Below are 18,893 nucleotides of genomic sequence, written 5' to 3' on the forward strand. Positions count from 1 at the left end.
ATTTAAACAAAGGTGTTTTTTTGTTGTTGTTGTTTGTTTTTTTGAGTTGTGACTTTGGTCTCTTTTCACCCTTTATTGGGACTACAGAACAATATTAGAATTTTCGATCATTAAATAAAAAAATGTGGTGATACAGTATTGATAACAAGATGACCTGAATTAAGGGAGTAAGAGGTTTTCCAATTCAGGGGGCAGGAGAGAGAATAGGTGCAAGATCTTCAAAGAAGAGAACCATATTACTCAGTCACCAAAGGGTTTTGGCTTCAACTCATTAATGGCTAGAATGAGAGTCAGCCCTGGTCAACCATCAACAATCTTCATCTCAGCAAATCGGAATCTCCCCAGCTTTTCACACTAGTTGTAGGTAGAAGAGAGAACTCCAGACTGACTTATAAATTGATCTGGATGACTATTAAAGTGTCTTCTATTCAGAAATTGGCAAAATTTTCAGTGTAACTGTTGGAGCTCGGAGCCTTTTATGTGCTCCCAGGTATTATATAGTGAGTGCATAGAGGCTAATGTTAGTCCTGCTAGGTGACAGTGTGCCAACCCTGAAGCACCACCTGTGCATTTATACAACATACAGGACATGCTCCAGCTGCTGCTGTATGAGGTCATCTTCATCACTTCGTGTTTTCTCAATGATGACAGAGCAGAGCCAGAGAACCTACAGTATTGGCCCAAAGTGCCCCTTGCCTGGTCACCCTGTTCAAAATCTGTAGATTTCTTGGTTTCCACCAGGACATGCTCTGGGTTTCCTTCATCCTAGCCGTTGACAGGTCATTGCTCCAAGTGCAGCCCCTGTCATACATCCTCCCATGGTAAAGAAGGCCAGTTCAGATCTGCCCTGGGTTTTACTAGCAACTACAGTGGGTAGAATAAACTCATTTGTATCTTGCATCAGATATCATGGACACACATTTGAATAAGGAGACAGAGAGTTCACACCACTTATCAAGACACTGGCCAACTCTGTGACTAAACAGGTCTGCCAAGCTACAAAAAACCCAGCCAAGCCTCCTGTGGTTTTATTTGCACTTCCCCGGGCCCTCCAAGTTGTCACAGCAAGGTCAACTTCTCATAGCTGCCTCAGGGTGTGGTCATCTGAATGGCCGTGGCTCCTCAGTAACAGCGGGGACACCAGCATTACCATGGACCCAGTCACACACTGACCTTCCGGGCGTCTTGCACCTTGAGCCTTGAAAAATAGTCTTTAAATAAACCTATTCCATTCAAAACTGAGAATCTTAATGGATTTAGTACCATTTTCGAAGATTAAATTCTTCTCTCATTTATAGACTTTTTGTTAAAATGTTTACAATGATCTTGTTGCATGCGTTTTTTAGGCAATACTCTTTTTGTCAATGACTAGAGCTAGATATATGAACATATGAGGTCTGACAACTATGTTTGCGAACTTGTTGCAATGATGTTGCTAATCTTTTTTGATATCAGAGGGATTACTCATTATGAATTTGTACCAACTGGACAGTTAACCAAGTTTACTATTTGGAAGTACTGAAAAAGCTGTGTGAAAAAGACGACCTGAACTTTTCACCAACAATTCCTGGCTCCTGCATCACGACAATGCACCAGCTCACACAGCACTGTCTGTGAGGGAGTTTTTAGCCAGTAAACAAAAAACTGTATTGAAACACCCTTCCTACTCACCTGATCTGGCCCTCAGTGACTTCTTTCTTCACTCGAAGATAAAGGAAATATTGAAAGGAAGACATTTAGATGACATTCATGACATTGAGGGTAATATGACGACAGCTCTGATGAAGAAAGAGAGTTCCAAAATTGCTTTGAAGGGTGGACTAGGCGCTGGCATCTGTGCATAGATTCCCAAGGGGAGTACTTTGAAGGTGACTGCAGTGATATTCAGTAATGAGGTATGTAGCACTTTTTCTAGGGTGAGCTTGCAAACTTAATTGTCCGACCTCATATGCCTTCAGTAAAATAAATGCCAACAATTTATTAACCTGGAAAAAGACAGTGTTCCAGAAGATCTGTGTTATATGAAAGATTTTCAAACTCAAATGTATAATAAGTTATTTTGAAAAACAGAAAGCATTACCCCATAACATCCCTATGTGCTTTTAACATCTCCAACCTTCTTTAAAAAGGTAGAAAGGTTAAACTTAAAAATAAAATTAGACCACCGTAGCTCAGTGATGAATCTTAATGGACTTCATATTTATTTAATCCAAACACCCTTTTGTGAAGCAAATGTTGCTATGAGGTCCAATATTTGCAAACGCAAGGTCAGAACTTCTCCAAGAACACTTGTTTGATTATTTGTGTCCTAAAGATTCCAAGTTTTCCTTTCTTCTTTAAATATCACATACTCATTCATTCATTCATTCATTCGATAAGTACTTTTTGAGCACTAACACATGTGAGGATGTGTTCTAGATGCTGAGGTTACAAAGACAAATAAGACACAAAACTTACTCTAAAGTTATCTCAAGGATTTAAAAAATATTTATAATCATCTTACAATATCATGATATGAAATAATTATATCACAAAATAGTATATGCAGTGACCATAACTAATGGAGGCAAAGCCTGAGGTGAAACATAAAGGTAGGACAATCATTTAATTCATCACCCAACTGGAACACCTATTCCGGAACAACTGGCTTGTTCCAAGACTATCTGAAACTAACCAAGATTTATGATCATCCTATTTAAAAGAGAATAGGATTGTGGGGGATGACAGAAGAGGGGTGGCTAAGGAAGCCTGTGGAATGAACTTACAAATGGACTAAGACTATTCCCTACTGAAATAACACAGCAGCTACCAGAGAGCAGAGAGACTGATTTTTATGACATTATTTACAGATAACGACACAAGAGCTGCTAGAGTAGAACTGCTTCACTTTTTAATGAACCTATGAGGAAAAAAATGCATGTAGTTATTGACCTATTAGTGACTTTGAGAACTCTAAATCTATGTCATCCATGCTGTGGCAATTCTGTCTGATATTCTGTTTCCAAGTTGGGATGCTGAATGCTCTATTACTTTGTATGCAGACCACACAGTACAGTCTGGTTTTACCTCAGGGCTGCTATCATATACTGGAAAATCACATTATGAAAACATTGTGTTTTTTATTTGCTTTTCCTTCAGAAGTAACCTAGAATAAACTCAAGTCTACCGTGGAAAAATAAAGAAAAAATGTATTCCGAATCAAAGAATGGAAACTACTTGGAATCTAGGAAACAAAATAAACAGTCATGTTATTTATTATGCTAACATCAGCTTTTTGCTTCTATGAAAAATTTTAATGACATGATAATGTTTGTTATATGTACATATAATTTGCTTCAAAGAATTTTGGGGGGGAAATATATCTAAAGTTGATTAAATACACATTTGATGAGATAATCAAAATGAGTTACCACTGAATCATAATGAAGTTTCATAATTCAAATTTGCATTTGTCAAACATTTTTTTTCCCATCTCAGAGCATCCACACACGATAACAAAGCACAAAAAGAATGTTAGCTATAACTGGTGCACGTTACTTCTATTTATGTTACAATGGTTACTAGCATACCTCACCATGAAGGAGCTTTGGAAAAGACCTTTGGCTGTATGCTCCAGAAGAAAAGGAAAGAGTTGTACAGGAAGCTATTTCAAGCAATCCAGGAGAAAGGAGAGACAAACTTGGACCAAGATGGGTAGGGAAATGGGTGGAATAAATGGAAAATATTAGAAAAGATTAATTGCTAGAGCTTGGTAATTGATTCAATATGAGGGTCAAAAGGAGGAGAAGACATTCAAATTTAGAGGCTGCACATATGGCTTGATATTAAATTAAGAATGCTATTAGTCAGTAACATGAACTCCCAGGCAAAAGTTCTAATGCCTGGGAGTTCTAAAAGTTTTCAAAGTTTTGGGGAGAGGTACAATACACACACACATGCACATACCCACACACACACACACACACACACACACACACACACACACAGGTTTACATAATATGTGTGTTTTCTGTTTTAAAGAAAAAATTGCTATGGAAAATTATTTTTATTTCAAGGCTATTAAATAATATTTGTATTAATAATGCATTTCTAATAAAGTTAACAATGTCCCTAAAGTTATTTCATTTAAATCCCTTGAACTCAATCCAAAGGTTAAACATATCCCTTGCAGTCCAGGTTAAAATGCAGTAAGTAAATTAAAACAGAACCTTGAATCTTGAATTGCAAAGTTTATATATCTAAGAGACTGTATCTTCAATGAGAACACACCTTAAGTTTAAGCTGCCAAAAATATTTTGGCAAAGCCAGTTTCAGTAATATTATCTCTGGCAAACCACACTTAAACTCAAACTCAGACTTTATCTTTGGCAACGTATGCCTGGGCTAACCACCTAAACTTGAGAGACTTAACCTCTCTGGTAGTGTTCATGCAATATAATTTTTATAACTTCATCTTCAGCAAATTGATTTTAAAACACTGTAGAAATCCTTTACTAAACCAATAAATGTGACAGAAGTAGAAGGAAACCTGCATATTTATTCAGCTTTAGTTTTCCCTCTTTTACTGAATATTGTCTCAGTGTCTAATGAAAGCAACAAGACAAAAACTAGAGGTGAAATAAAACCAGGTTCCATAACTACACAGATTGGAAAACTAGTTATGATTTTTGTATTTTGTTATATGGCTGAATTGTTTTATTAGTTCTATGAATAGTATGAAAAAATAGAACATACCATAATATTAAGAAATGTATTTCTACTAATTGAAAAAAGAAAACCAGAACTATTGTCCTAAAATTTCATTTATCAGCTCTGATTATGCAACTCTCCCTGATGTTAATTGTCTTCACATGGTGATTTATCCTGAATTTCTTGGATAAGGGAGACCTTGAGCAAGATCCGAAGTCATTTTTGAATTGTGGACTCTATTCCAAAGCACAGTAGACACAGTTACCAATAACACAAAGGAAACAAACACGGATATCTTGGGAAGCCATATCTTGAATTTAATTGATCCTTTTTTTATTTCTAGTATTTTTCCCTTAAAAATTTTTTTTAATGAGGATCTGTATTTTTTTTTAATTCACTTGCAGATTATCATTACATGCAAATTTAACTGACAGTAAGTTACAATTTTACCTAAATTTTGCCATACACTGTTGAGGGTGACATTTAGGTAAATTGCTGCTACATACATTGCTACTAAGAATTTATAATATAGCAAACTATGAGGTCTGACAATTGAGTTCATGCACTCATCCTAGAAAAAGTGCTACATACTTCATTGCTGAATATCACTACGGCCACATTTGCAGTATTCCTCTTGGGAAGCTATGCACCAATGCCAGTGCCTAGTCCACCCTTCAAAGCTATTTTGGAACTCTTTTTCTGGAATGGACATCAGAGCTGTCATTGTATTACCTCGATGTCCTGAATGTCATCCAAATGTCTTCCTTTCAATATTTCCTTTATCTTCAGCTAAAGAAAGAAGTCATTGGGGGCCAGATCAGGTGAGCAGGGAGGGTGTTTCAAAAGTTATTTGTTTACTGGTTAAAAACTCCCTCACAGACAGTGCCGTGTGAACTTGTGCATTGTCGTGATGCAGGAGCCACAAATTGTTGGTGAAACTCTCAGGTCGTTTTTGTCTTTTTCATGCAGCCTTTTCATCACTGAGAAATAGTAAACTTGGTTAACTATCCAGTTGGTACAAATTCACAATGAATAATCCCTCTGATATCAAAAAAGGTTAGCAATAAGAAATATTGTTTTGACTCATGATTTCGACTGATGGAACTTTTTTGGTCATGGAGAATTGACTGACTTCCATTGTGCACTTTGATGTTTGTTTCATATTGGTACTGTCATGTTTCATTAACAGTGATAACACAGCCCAAAATATTGTCTTGCCTCTCCAAGAGGTCTTGGCAAACTTCAACTCTCCTTTGCTTTTTTGTTCATTGGTGAGCTCCGTCATGACCATTTTTGCACACACTTTTCTTATGTCAAGATTTTCATTTAAGATCTTCCTAACTGTTCCTTTATCAATGTTTATTTGGTCTGCTATGCTTCTCACAGTCAGCCGATGATTTTGACACACAATTTGACAAATTTTTGCAATGTTTTCATCAATTCTACTCGTTACTGGCTGCCCTGACCTCTCTTCATCAGTGACACATTCTCTCCCCTCAGAAAAACGTTTAATCCATTTGTACACTGCCGTTTTCTTCATGGCATTATCCCCACAAACTTGAACTAACATGTCCTTGATTTCACTTCCACTCTTGCCAAGTTTAACAAGAAATGTAATGTTTGTTCGTTGCTCTAATTCAAACTCAGACAGTCTCACGATGGCACACAGAAACACACAACATTAATGAACGCCACTCAGCAAGACACCACCACACATCGACATGAAGATAGCTGTGAGACACTGATATACCAAGGTTATGAAACCTTACTAAGCTGTTTGTACAGTGCTGCCAACGTCAGCGCACGATGGCAAGTTCACGAACTGAATTGTCAGTCCTCTTATTTGTGAAATAACCTATCTCCCATCTCCCAGCTGAATAAATAGCATTTGTTCTTATTTCGCCTAGAAAATGTAGATGATCAAACAAGAAACAGTACATATCAGAATCTATAAAGTTGTCTGTATTTATTGCTGTGTTTTGCTTTTCATCTGGTCAAAACAGATAAAATCAGCTTCTATCTAAAACCAACATCTCCACTGAGCTATAACTCGCATCTTATTTAATTATTGTTTTGCTCGTATCATAAATTTTCCTTTTCTGATCTATCATTACCATCAGCTTACAATCATTCTGAAATGTCTCTATCTTAAGATAATAAAGTCCCCTAGGCTCCATATGTTCCTTTAGTTAAAACCTTCTCTAATTTAAAATGCACTAGAACAGAACTCTTAAAGGAGATGTCTATGCTTCTTATTTCCAATTTTTCACCTCCAAATTTCTGCTCTAATTCTGAATTTTTATTTTACTAAAACTAGTTTTGGTAATTATTAATGACCTATCGCTTGCCATATTAGATTATCAATTCTCAGTTCTTTTCTTATTTAATCTGTCACCACCATTTGATACTGTTGACAACTTCCTCCTTTTTGAATAATTTCATGCATGATTTCTATGATGCCATAATCTACTAGGTCCCTCCCACATCAATTTTTGCTTTTTATGTCTCCTTTGCTGATTTAACTCTCTTTTTTACTTTGAAATGATGGCTTTTCCTCTGTCTAGTCTATTGTATATCCACTCACTTTTATAGCAGTCCAGTGACTTTACAACATCCATAAACTTAGAGCTCCCAAATCAAGCCATTTTCTTGGGTCCAGAGATAAACGTGTAACTTTCTATTTGGTAAACTTGGAAGTATTGAAGAACGGGGACAAGAGATGTGTGAGAGAAAAATGGGAGACAGAAAATGATTAGATGGCACTAGGTAGTCAGAAGGAATGGCAAAAAAAAAAAAAAAAAAAAAAAAAAAAATAGTCCCCATTGCTGTGGAAATATTCAATTCTCATTACAGAGTTCTTCGTGTTTCTGAGATGTCACACCTCCCCCTTCCCTCCACTAAATCATGCACTCAGTCTATGCACAAGCACTGTTTTGAGTAAGAGAGATTATCTTTGAACATTAAGAAAATGGCTCGAGCTTCACATCTGGGTCCATCTGAGGCCAAATACAAACTACATATGGGGAAAAGCAAGATAATCTATAAACTAAGCTAATTATGTGGAAGTAGAAAAATAGAGCCAGAAGGGACCAGGATGATGTAAAGTCCTCCTGGGATTTTTCAGAGATGTGGGGAAAGAAATGCATGCACTGTGATTTAAACCTTTAGGGGTAGTGATGATAACTAATTTCCAGATTACACGTGTACATTCCCATCTGGAGGTTGTTGTCAACAAGGAGGATGCGTGATATGAAAACCTGATATGAAATAAAATACTTAAATGTTCCTTTTAATTAGTTTCTATTCAACACCTGTGCAAACAAATGGAATCTGAGTATAAAAGTCAATACGGACAAATGGACATACTGATTTTTTTTTCATTGTGTATCCTTTACCTGGTACATAATAAAACGTGTTACACAAGAATGAGCATCAAAAGCAGCCATCTGAATAAAAATACATGGCTTCAATCACACTTCACACACACCTGATTTACATAAATTAAGGTACTTTAGCTTAAGGTTGAAGGGAATATAAAAGTATACGAGAAACACTTCATGTGAACAGATTTTAGAAATGAGTACACCGATAAATTAATCAACTTAATCTACTTTAGAGTTGACTTGTGTATTATAATTGCAAGAAATTTTCATAAGGTAAATAAATGTCACGTTAATAAAGTGTTCTGTATCTTTTTCTTTTCTAAAATTCTTTATCAAAATCATATTTACATTCAATGGACTAAAGTAATGCGGCTGTAAATTAAGAACACTAGAGTCACTGTCTTCCTATATACCTGTCATCCCAAGGACAGTCACCACATCTGACATTCCTTAGTTAATAAACTACTCAGAGTTGGTGACGTTTACTAACCACAGGCTTGAAACTATAAAGCCAGCAGCACTCCAGAGGCTATTATTTCATAGATGTATTGATCTAGATTTTGGCTTGCAGCCAAAAAATGCATAAGGGTGTCTTGGCTGTAGTTTCAGATTTCAAACCTTTTCACATCGTTTGGGCATTTCCTATGCAAATGGAATTTTATATTAGAACAACAAGTAAAAGAATCAAAGTAGACTATCTGATCACTTACTTAAATACTACTAAACAATTTAAACTATGTGTACACGAACTGAAGTTAGGCTCCGTTCATACTTTTTTCCAATTATTCTTAATTTCTGTAATTTAAATTTGAGATCCTCTCAGGCTTGAGCAAAACTGACTCTCTCTAAATCATTCTTAAAGTCAAGAAAAGACTGTCATATCTCAGCCCAGATTAGCATGTAGTTTCTACAGTGCTTTTTCCAGACACTTAAAATTCCATTTGCTAGTGCATCATCTGCCTTTGTCCTCATTTATGGCACTGTAAACTATATTCTTATTCCTTGCTGGGCTCTGACGTTGCTGGAGATAAAGAGCTGTGTGACATCCCTTACAGCTAAGAGTTGCATTCATCTCCAGGACAGTTTCAGGTTGTCTTCCTTGCATTCTTCATGAAAATTTCTGAGTGCTCAGGGTTCCACATCCCCCACAGATAGAAGAAAAACCACCGGAATGCTGTATTTGCCATTATGTAATCCTCTTATATGTCAGTGAAATTTTTCCTTACTTTATGTAATTATCAAAATTATTATGAGTAAATTGATTATAGAAACTTTGGACAAAATAGAAATGCATACGGAAAAAAAAAATTAAAACCTACTTAGAAACAAGCATTGCACTAGTTTCCTGAGGATGCCAGAATAAATTACCACAGCTTGAAGGCTTAAAACGACAGAAATTTATTCTCTCACAATTCTGGAGGCTAGAAGTCAGAAATTCAGCGAGGCCATGCTCCCTCCAGAGGATTTAACAGTGAATTAATTTCTTTCCTCTCCAGCTTCTGGTTTCTGGCATTTCTTGGTTTCTGACCACATCACTCCAACCTCTGCGTTAGTGGTGGCAGAGCCTCCGCTTTTGTGTCTGTGTAGTCTTCTTTTGTTTCACTCTCATAAACAATCTTGGCAATGGATTGAGGGCTCACCTGGATAACCTAGGATGATCTCGTCATCTCAAGATCCTTAGTTATAAATACATCTTCAAAGACCCTTTTTCCAAATAAGTTAACATTTACAGGAACATATTCCTATTTCATTAAACCCCGTTTAAAACAAAATAAAAAAAGAAGAGGCATGATTGAGAAAAATCCAAAATTGAAATTCTCCTGGAAGGGAAGACATGTGGACAAGGGGATGGGATATATCAGGATCATATATGTACCTAGAACATTAGTAATAACAGACCAGTTCTAAAATTGAGTACTGGCTTCATGGACGTATATTTTATTATGTTCCATAATTTACTTATATATTATATACAGTCTTTAAATTAATAATATATTAGATAGTTGAAGACTTTAAAATAATTTTATAGGACGTCTCCAGAATGGTAATATCAATTTATTCTCCAGTAGCCTCAAGAGCACCTGTTGCACTGAAGAACACCATCCACTTTGAGTGAAGTGTTAAAATACACACACACACACACACACACACACACACACCACACACACACACACACACCACACACACACACACACACACACACACACACACGGTGCCAAAATAATGTATATCCCTTTTAATAAAGGGAAACTGTATTAAAATTGTAATACTCTATACTGATAACAAAAGATGAATACAAGTCACATTTGAATTCTGCAATGACAAGAGGTACTCAAAGTGGTTACCATCAGCGTCCAGACACTTTTGATTACGGCGAACTACTGCTTGAGAAACGTTGACCAAAGTGTCCACTTGCATACATTTTTTTGGACCCCGTGGTGTGTATATATACATATGCATATGCATATGCATATGCATATACATATACATATACATATACATACTACTTGATAAACAAAAAATATAAATGTGTCATATTTTATGTATTTATACCCCTGCTATTTTGCTTCAGGATTGTCTTGTATTTTCTTAAACATTTATTCTTTCCCGTGTATTTTAGAATAAGTTCATCAAGCTTCTAAATATATTTGCATTTTGATTAGAACTGCATTGACTCAATATATAATTTTAAAGAAAATTAATACCATAAAAATGCTGAATCTTTTTACCCACGTATAAATATAAATTTCCATGTATATAGTTTTAATAACATTTATCAAAAATATAAGTTACTTCTCCATATATGTTTTGCACATATTTAGATAGTTTTATCCTTGTTGCTAGTATACATATTATCTTATTTTTCATAAGCTTTTTAAATTTAATTTATTCTATTTTTCTCTTAAATACTTTTCTACTAGAATAATATGTCATAACTTGTCATTTAATAATCAGAAGATTACATGCTTCTAAGTGTTTATATAAACCTATGTTCTACATATACAATCAGGATTATTTAGTTGTAAGTAAAATAAACCCAACTAAAACTAACTAAAGCAAAAAAGCAATCTATTGATTCACGTATGGTAAATTCCAGAGCTACACTGGCCATGGAAAGGACTGGATCCAACAAATGATGTTGTTGAGTTCTTTTTTCCTATTTCTGAAATTTTATGGATTTGATTTAATAAAATTCTGTTAAGAATTGTCGTGTCTATTTTAATTCCACAGTATTGATCTAGTAATTTTTTTGTTTAATTCCTGGAGCCAGTCCTGGCTCCAGAACATTAGGGGTCCATACTGCCATTTTCTAAACTGTTTTGTCATAGACCCCTGCAAGATTCTTATCTACCTATCCTTATCTACCAAGGAAACCTCTAGTTCTATTAGATTTGTCAGGAGGCAGGGAAGTTTACACTGCATTCTGGGCTTTTTGCAGAGCCCTTCCTTGACACTCTGTTTCACTCAAAATTAGTAGCCTTTGGAATCATACAATAAATAGGTCTCAGAAGCATTCTCAAGTAGAGAATATACTTTTCTAAAATCCAAAGAGGTAAAAAAGCACCGTTTTCCTTTCTTAGTGGTAGAGATTCAAGACACAATAACATGTCATTACTTTAGTATGTTTCTGATCATTCGATCCCTAAACAATTCATTGATGTAGCAGGTCCCTGGTTCTTTGAAGGGTTCATCTTCTATGTGCTGACATTTATCTTATTAGCATACTCAGAGTACTTGCTATTTCTTGTCTACCAAGTTAAATTAGCCTAGTGTCATCAACATAGTTGATCAGCATAATCTGCAAAAATAAAAATAATTAAGATCTCTAGATTATATAATAACAGAGAGAAGCGAGGATTAACACAACACTTGGGGAAAGACAAAAATGTATACTGTTGCCCTTCTCAAATAAAAGCAAACTGCTTCTAATCATTTTATTTTTCTGATTAGATCAAATAAACCAAGTGAAGGCTGCTGTGTTGATATAACCCAGAAAAGATATTTACATCTGGCACAGCAACTTTAATTGGAGCTAACACTTTAAGTTTAGGGTAATCTATTATCATTGTCCATATCCATCTGACTTCTTCCAGGGTGGCAGAGGTGAGTTGGCCATTAATATTCTGAGGACAACTAATCTTAATTCTTTGAGACTGACACCAATCTCTATATTTTTTTCTGAATTTTGCTTCTGGTTTACAATCTGACTGGGGTACAGAGAAGGAAAATTTTAAGGGCTTTCAGATGAATTGTTTACTATCCTAATGGCTCTTATTCCAGAGGCTAGACATGCAATGTGAATGTTCTGCCTGCTGCTTAGTATAACCTTCCATTTACACACTTGTGTCTGGGAAAATGACAACAGCATGACTCCACCATCCCACTGAAATCACAATGAACTGAACTTGGGATACCTGGCCTTTATAATATCCACTTCTAACTGAGGAGCGTGGTATTATTTGAAGTTCATAGGTAGTGTCAGCTCAAACCTTGCAGGTCACAACCTTCAAAAGATGTGAGTGTCTACATCTAGTACTTTTGGGAAGGTTTGGGGGAATATTGTATATGTTTATAGTTTTGACTAAGATTGTGAAGTCCTTCTTCAAAGGAACCCATATTCCTTTGAGAATAATAGGTTTTGAGTTTGTTACTTGGCTCAAATGTGAGGCAAGGGATTGTGATTTTCCTTTGTGGCAGTGGATATAGGCCTTTGTTTATTTATTTTGCTCTTTTTCTAGTTACACAAGTTTTAGCTTGTTTCTTTGTTTGTTTTCTGGTTGCACAAGTCAAACAATACTCTAGCTGCCAACCCATCTCTCTGACTCCTAGGACTAACCTGATCTATTAGTCATCAACATAAAGCCTTGCAGACTGAAGCTCAGTACTGCCAGTCCTTTACTGTCATCATGGTAATTCTTTTTCTCTGATGGTTATGCATCATCACTTGTTTTTTTCTTATTATGGGAACTTATCACCTCCATGGTTAATATGAAGAACAATGTCTCTTACTATCAACATTCTCGTATAGATAGCAACTAACATTGAGCTTTTTAAAGATGCTGGTGCTTGCTCACTAGTGGGTTTCTAATTGCCTTAGGGAAGAAAACTAATTCTGGGCCACCTGGGTAACATAGTGTCTGGTCTCAGAATAATTCCCTTCTACATGCCCACTTTTTAGAGCCCACTGATAGCTACCTTAATACTTTGATAAGTCAGTCTTGGTTTCTCCTCTTCATTTTCACTAGTCCATCATCATGTCCAGATTTCAAAGAACCATTCCAGTAGAACTGTGGTTCTCAAACCTTATCATATATCTTAAATCACTGATTTCTAGACTGACTCCATCCTCCAAATTTGTTTCAAAAGTTTGGGGCAAGACACAAGAATTTGTTTCTAAGAAGTCCCCAGATGATGCTAATACTGCTGGTACAGGGACCACACTTTAAGAACCACTAGTGTAATCAGTACTGCTTTTTCCACCCATATCTCATTCCAACTCAGTACAAGTGAGAGTCTTAGGAAATGGGAAGCTGAAGCATGCCAGGGCTTATTATGGTCCCACTTATCAAATGTGTTATCCTTATTGCCATCTGACTGGTGAGTGATCCAATTGCAAAATCCCAACTTAAAGGGTGGCTTTCTAGGCTCTAAACAACCAGCTGTTCTGGTTTGGGTTCCCTCTGAAAGCCAAACTTCAGACAAGGACTAAGAAGGATACAGTTTATTGAAAAGGCAATCTCAAAAATAGAAGTAAGCACATGGGAAAAGTAAGATGAACAGAGTTAATTGAAAATAAAGACTATGTTACCAAGTTGGTTACAGAGCAACTGAGAGACTCTATCCTTCCAGTGACCATCTGACATATAATATAGAACTTGCCAAAGAATCAACCCACCAGAGGATGAGGAGCCTTGGGCACCTAAGTCCCCAGTCCATTTATTATATTTGAAGATTGTCCCATGAATGTTAACTCCTGAATTTCATGGGGGACTGAGTATTTTTTTTATTTTTTATTTTTTGTGGAAACAGAGCTAGATGGGGAACACTGGCAGACGTGCATGAAAATGCCCATCAGGTGCACTAAGGAGATGTGCGATGGCGCCTTGCAAATGGGGCTGCAGCATGTTATTTAGACATATGGAGTGAAGGCTGGAAGGAACAGCTAAAAGAGTGGGAAATACTTGAATCTGGGGAATAGTACTTATAGAGTTGGGCTCTAGGAAGGAAGTGGGGACATTAAAGAGCTTCAGTTTTTATCTTATGCTCTAGGGAGCAATTTGACTTATAAAATTATGCATATGCATTATTTCACTTAAAAATTAAACCAGATAGTTGACAAATGCATGAACTATATGGACTAAAACATGGGGTTTTCGTTAAAGTTGAGCTATTGCAGCATCTCCTTCTTAATTTTTTTTAATGTACTTTATTTTTGTTCTCTTTTCTCCCATTGCTTCAGCTGACACATAATAATATAGAAAGAACAGGTTCTTCTTAATTTCTTTTTAACAGATGGCTCTGGGTTGATTTGCCAAAGACCCGCCCGGGGATCCTGACTCAGTCAAACAGGGTGGAGATTTTCTGAGTTAAGGGAGGTTGTTTTTTCTTTCACCTCTTCTGAGGCAACTCCTGCAGCCAAATCTTAAGGCCAGAATCACATGATAGGAATTCAAAATCTGACTTCACTCTGAGTTACAAGGTCCAAGATCTCCAGCGTCTGCCAGTTTCACTGAGTTACTAATAGTTTAGGAGGTAAACAATATTTTTCTGTTTTGCTTTGATAAAGATTAAATGAGAATTGTTGATATCACATTATAAAATGTGACATCAAGTGCATATTTAGTCCTGAAGATTTTCAGTTGGTGGCAAAAATCCAAGTACCACGTCCAGAAGTAATTTACCACAGTATTATACAGCTCTGTAATATTTTACACATACTTCTTTGTGTATAGCTGAGGCTATACTTGTCCTGGGAAGAGGCACTTTACCTCTTTCATCTCAGTGCACCATTTTCTCACCTCAGAATGTTGGACATTATAATTATTGACAATTCATGTCTAATAATATTAATATCTAATATTTTAGGAAGAGTAATGTCAATCAAAGGCCATGTTTTAAAGACAGGAAACTCAAACTTGCACTCTCCTCCTTATACAGGATTCCCTAAGGCCTTTTAGCAAAGCCCCTTCTTGGGGAAAGGTGCCTTAAAATGTGTTTATTACCATACGTTGATTGTGAGAGTTTCAAGCCAACAGTGCAGTTGGGCAAATGAAGAATCTTATTTTGCTCAGCTGGATCTGTTCCACTCCACACAGCTCACACTACAGTGAATATCGCTCGCTTGTTCACGCTGGTGATCACTGTTTTCGAATGGGATCACTTCTTTGTAATTACATTCTTATATATACTTCAGTACCATTGATTTCAATATATGTCCTTCAGAGAAGAGACTGAAATAGTTGTGTGTTTTTTTGTTGCTATACACCTGCAAATATATATCACATTCATAGAATTTCCAAATTGAAATGAAATTTAAGAACCATTGAATCCAACCTATTACTTTTTAAAATTAAACAATGATAGCCTACTTAGAAAGTAAATTTCCCCACAGGTATAGAGTTGATATTTGAAACGGGTCACCCATAGACATATTTTTTTTTCCTGAATTTAACTGAAATGCATTTACTCACTGATGAACATGACATCAAAGCAGACTAAGTGATCTGTGAATTATATTATTTTGTTTATGGTGAAAACATAAAATGTCAATTTTAGCTGCTGGAAAAGGAAGCCAAGATACCAGCTATTCAAAATATTAGAAATTTTGACAATAATAATTTTAAGAAAACATGTGAAATGCATAATTAGATGAAGACTAGGTTCAATCAAAGACACAATAGCAATAACATTTTTATGCAACAGTTCACATTATAACATACCTTCAAGAATATCACCTTAGTTAATCTTTAAAAGTCTGGGAATATTGTTAGGATTTCTGTGTTTTTATCATTTCAATAACCGGAGTCAGAGGTGTGTGGTGGTTTAACCAAGGCAAACAACTGTTATGTGCCAACTGAAAACTTAAAGTTGAGTTTGCCTCCCACAAAATTTTTGTTTTGTGTGTATGTTTATTTATACGTGTTTCATTAGGCTACTTCCCAACAGTTAAATTTTATTATGTTGCATAAGCCTTTCTTTTTTATTATTATTAGTTTCAGGTGTACAAAGCAATGTACTAGTTAGACATTCACAATATCCAAGATACGGAAACAACTGAAATGCCCATCGATAGACAATTGAATAAAGAAGTTGTGATACATTTAGTCAATGGAGTATTACTTGGTCATAAGGAAGAATGGAATCTTAGCACCTGCAATTGAGAAATGCAGATGCATTTCTTAATTAGAAAAAAATCAAGAGAAAAAAATTGAAATATTAAAAATTACTAAAAACATCTGAACTTTCTAATTTTGAAACATTCCAAACAGGCATAACTTGACAAAATATGATAAATATTTAAAATGTAACATAAAAAGGTATTTAGAAATCCTAGCCTAAATATCTCTACTAGTTCTGTACATTTATTTTCAGTTTGATTTCCCATTTATTCATAAATGTTTAACTATTTTAAAGCAAAAGTTGTGACAAAATAGCCAACTTATATTATTTGATTTTTTCAAAGTTACTGAGATCATTCAGTGAGTGAATATATGTTTGTGTTTTTTTGTTGTTTTGTTTTACTTTGGAAGTTAATTACAACTCTTATTACTCAAGAATATCTTAGTGATTTAAAACCATCATAAAGTAGATCATAAGTAAAGTACTTGGGAAGTAATCATTAGCAAAGTAGGAATTTGTTTTATATGTGCCATTAAGAAGCCAGCAAACAGATGCATGCATGCGGGAATCTGTGTTTGGATCAAGCAGGGGTCTTGTGAGGAATAGAAACTGACATCCACAAACAAAGAAAAAAATAATATATTGATATGAAGTAACTCACAAAATTGATGGAGAGACTTGACAATATTTTAACAAACAGTCAGGCATCGAGAGAGGCTAGATAAAAGGGAATACAGCCAAGGCTAGGGCCAATAGTCTAAACAATGTGCTATCAGCAGAGGTGACATTTTTGCCCCTGGGCACTCACTGCCTTGCTGAGTCACAAGGCTACCACCACTGCCTTGAATGGTTTTGCAAATGTGTTTACAACTTAGTCTCACAAATTTAAGATCCAAAGTCTCTAATGAGGATGTAATTGTCCAAGTTTAGGTCACGTGTCCATGCCCTAGTATGTCGTTGGTGGGAAGAGACAGCATTTGTCTCCCTTAGCTTACTTATTTAGTTAAGGAATATTTCTCACCAAGACTCACACCAGGGTGTACTCTCTCTAAAACAAAACAAATGTTCATGTGCCTGGTATAAACAAAAAGACAAATGCTTGCAAAGTGTATCTGTAGTAAGAATTATAGCTGAAACTTCATTAATCTCTATCAAATTAAGAATTATTTTTCTATTGGTATGTGTTATATTATTATTTTGGAAGATTTGTAAGTTCTTCTCTTGACCTATGCCATTGACAAATAACCTTTATTTCTACAAATGCTAGTTAAGAAAACATAAAAATGTTAAAAAATCAGTTTTTAATTAACAATGAAATTAGTTTTAGTAATAAGCCTTATAGAGGAAACAGAAGTACATTTTTATATTTTATGGTATGGAAAGATGTCAAGGAGAGACTCTGCAGTATTTAAAGCCATTAAATATTATGTCTGTATAATTGAGAAACAGCAATAGAGATAACCATACAGTCACATATATTATATAGCATTTCTGTATGTAGCACTTTCAACATATTCATAATATATATACAGTTATTTTGAAATTTCAAAGTGAGTTTATATACATTATATATATTCATCATTGAAACAAATCAGACAGCAAATGGAGGTTCAAGAACATGACAGTGTTAACATTTGAGTTTAGGAAAGAAATATTTCATTGTGTCATTTAGCTTGACACTGTGGAAGCAGAGATTCATCAGGTGCAATTCTATCTACCTTACCCAAGTTATAACTTCATCTCCTAAGGCTGTAGAGCGTTCTTCTCTGAGGATATCAGAGTTCAAATGGGTAATCGGAAGAGCACCAACATGGCCCAATTCCAGCTGTCCCTGGAATTTAGAGGCCTTCTTCTGTTGTGAACTTTTGCCCCAGCTCCAGAAGCAAGGTTCTGTCCTTCCCATGAAGTGATATCCTCCATCATTCCTCAGCCTCTGCCCCTTTATCTGTTCCTACTCATCAGGAAGTATGTGCTTATTAAAAAACTATGTGGTAGCCTTAGAGGTTTTTTGTTTGTTTGTTTCTTTTTGTTTTCCTAATTCCTCTGATTTGAATGAAATTTCTGTCATACCTGACGGTCATCACTAGTCTAGATATGGCCATAACTGCTCTCACCATCCCAATTAAATTCAGAATCGGGTCTGTGACAGATACTGTGGATTGGCTGAACTGAATATTCCAATCCAGCTCCACACGTATTTGTCAGACCCTCTTACAATATGCTGACCAATCAGACATCAAATGGAATATGGCTGGGGAGTTGTGTTAAACTAGGTATTTTTCTGAGGGTGAAGAATGTTTAGCATATACAAAGGAGGAGAAACTTCAGATCTTTGGAAATCTGAAACAAACTGTCTCTCAAACTAATTCTTATTTAGCTGAAATTGATAACATTCTTTGATATAAGCAAACAATCTCTAAGGATGAGGAGTGACTAGTCCAATTTGAATGGAGACATGGTCTACATGCCAACATCACAGTA

At 35.6% G+C, this 18,893-nt stretch overlaps 1 pseudogene; it reads right to left on the minus strand.

Annotated features, from left to right (window-relative positions):
• Nucleotides 1-447: 447 nt before the first annotated feature.
• LOC109455366 (mitochondrial import inner membrane translocase subunit Tim23 pseudogene) lies at nucleotides 448-18,315 on the minus strand (annotated as a pseudogene).
• Between the last annotated feature and the right edge of the window lie 578 nt (nucleotides 18,316-18,893).

Source organism: Rhinolophus sinicus, chromosome 4 (assembly GCF_057876585.1).
Source record: "Rhinolophus sinicus isolate RSI-liver-muscle chromosome 4, RSI-T2T, whole genome shotgun sequence".
Classification (NCBI taxonomy): Eukaryota; Metazoa; Chordata; class Mammalia; order Chiroptera; family Rhinolophidae; genus Rhinolophus; species Rhinolophus sinicus.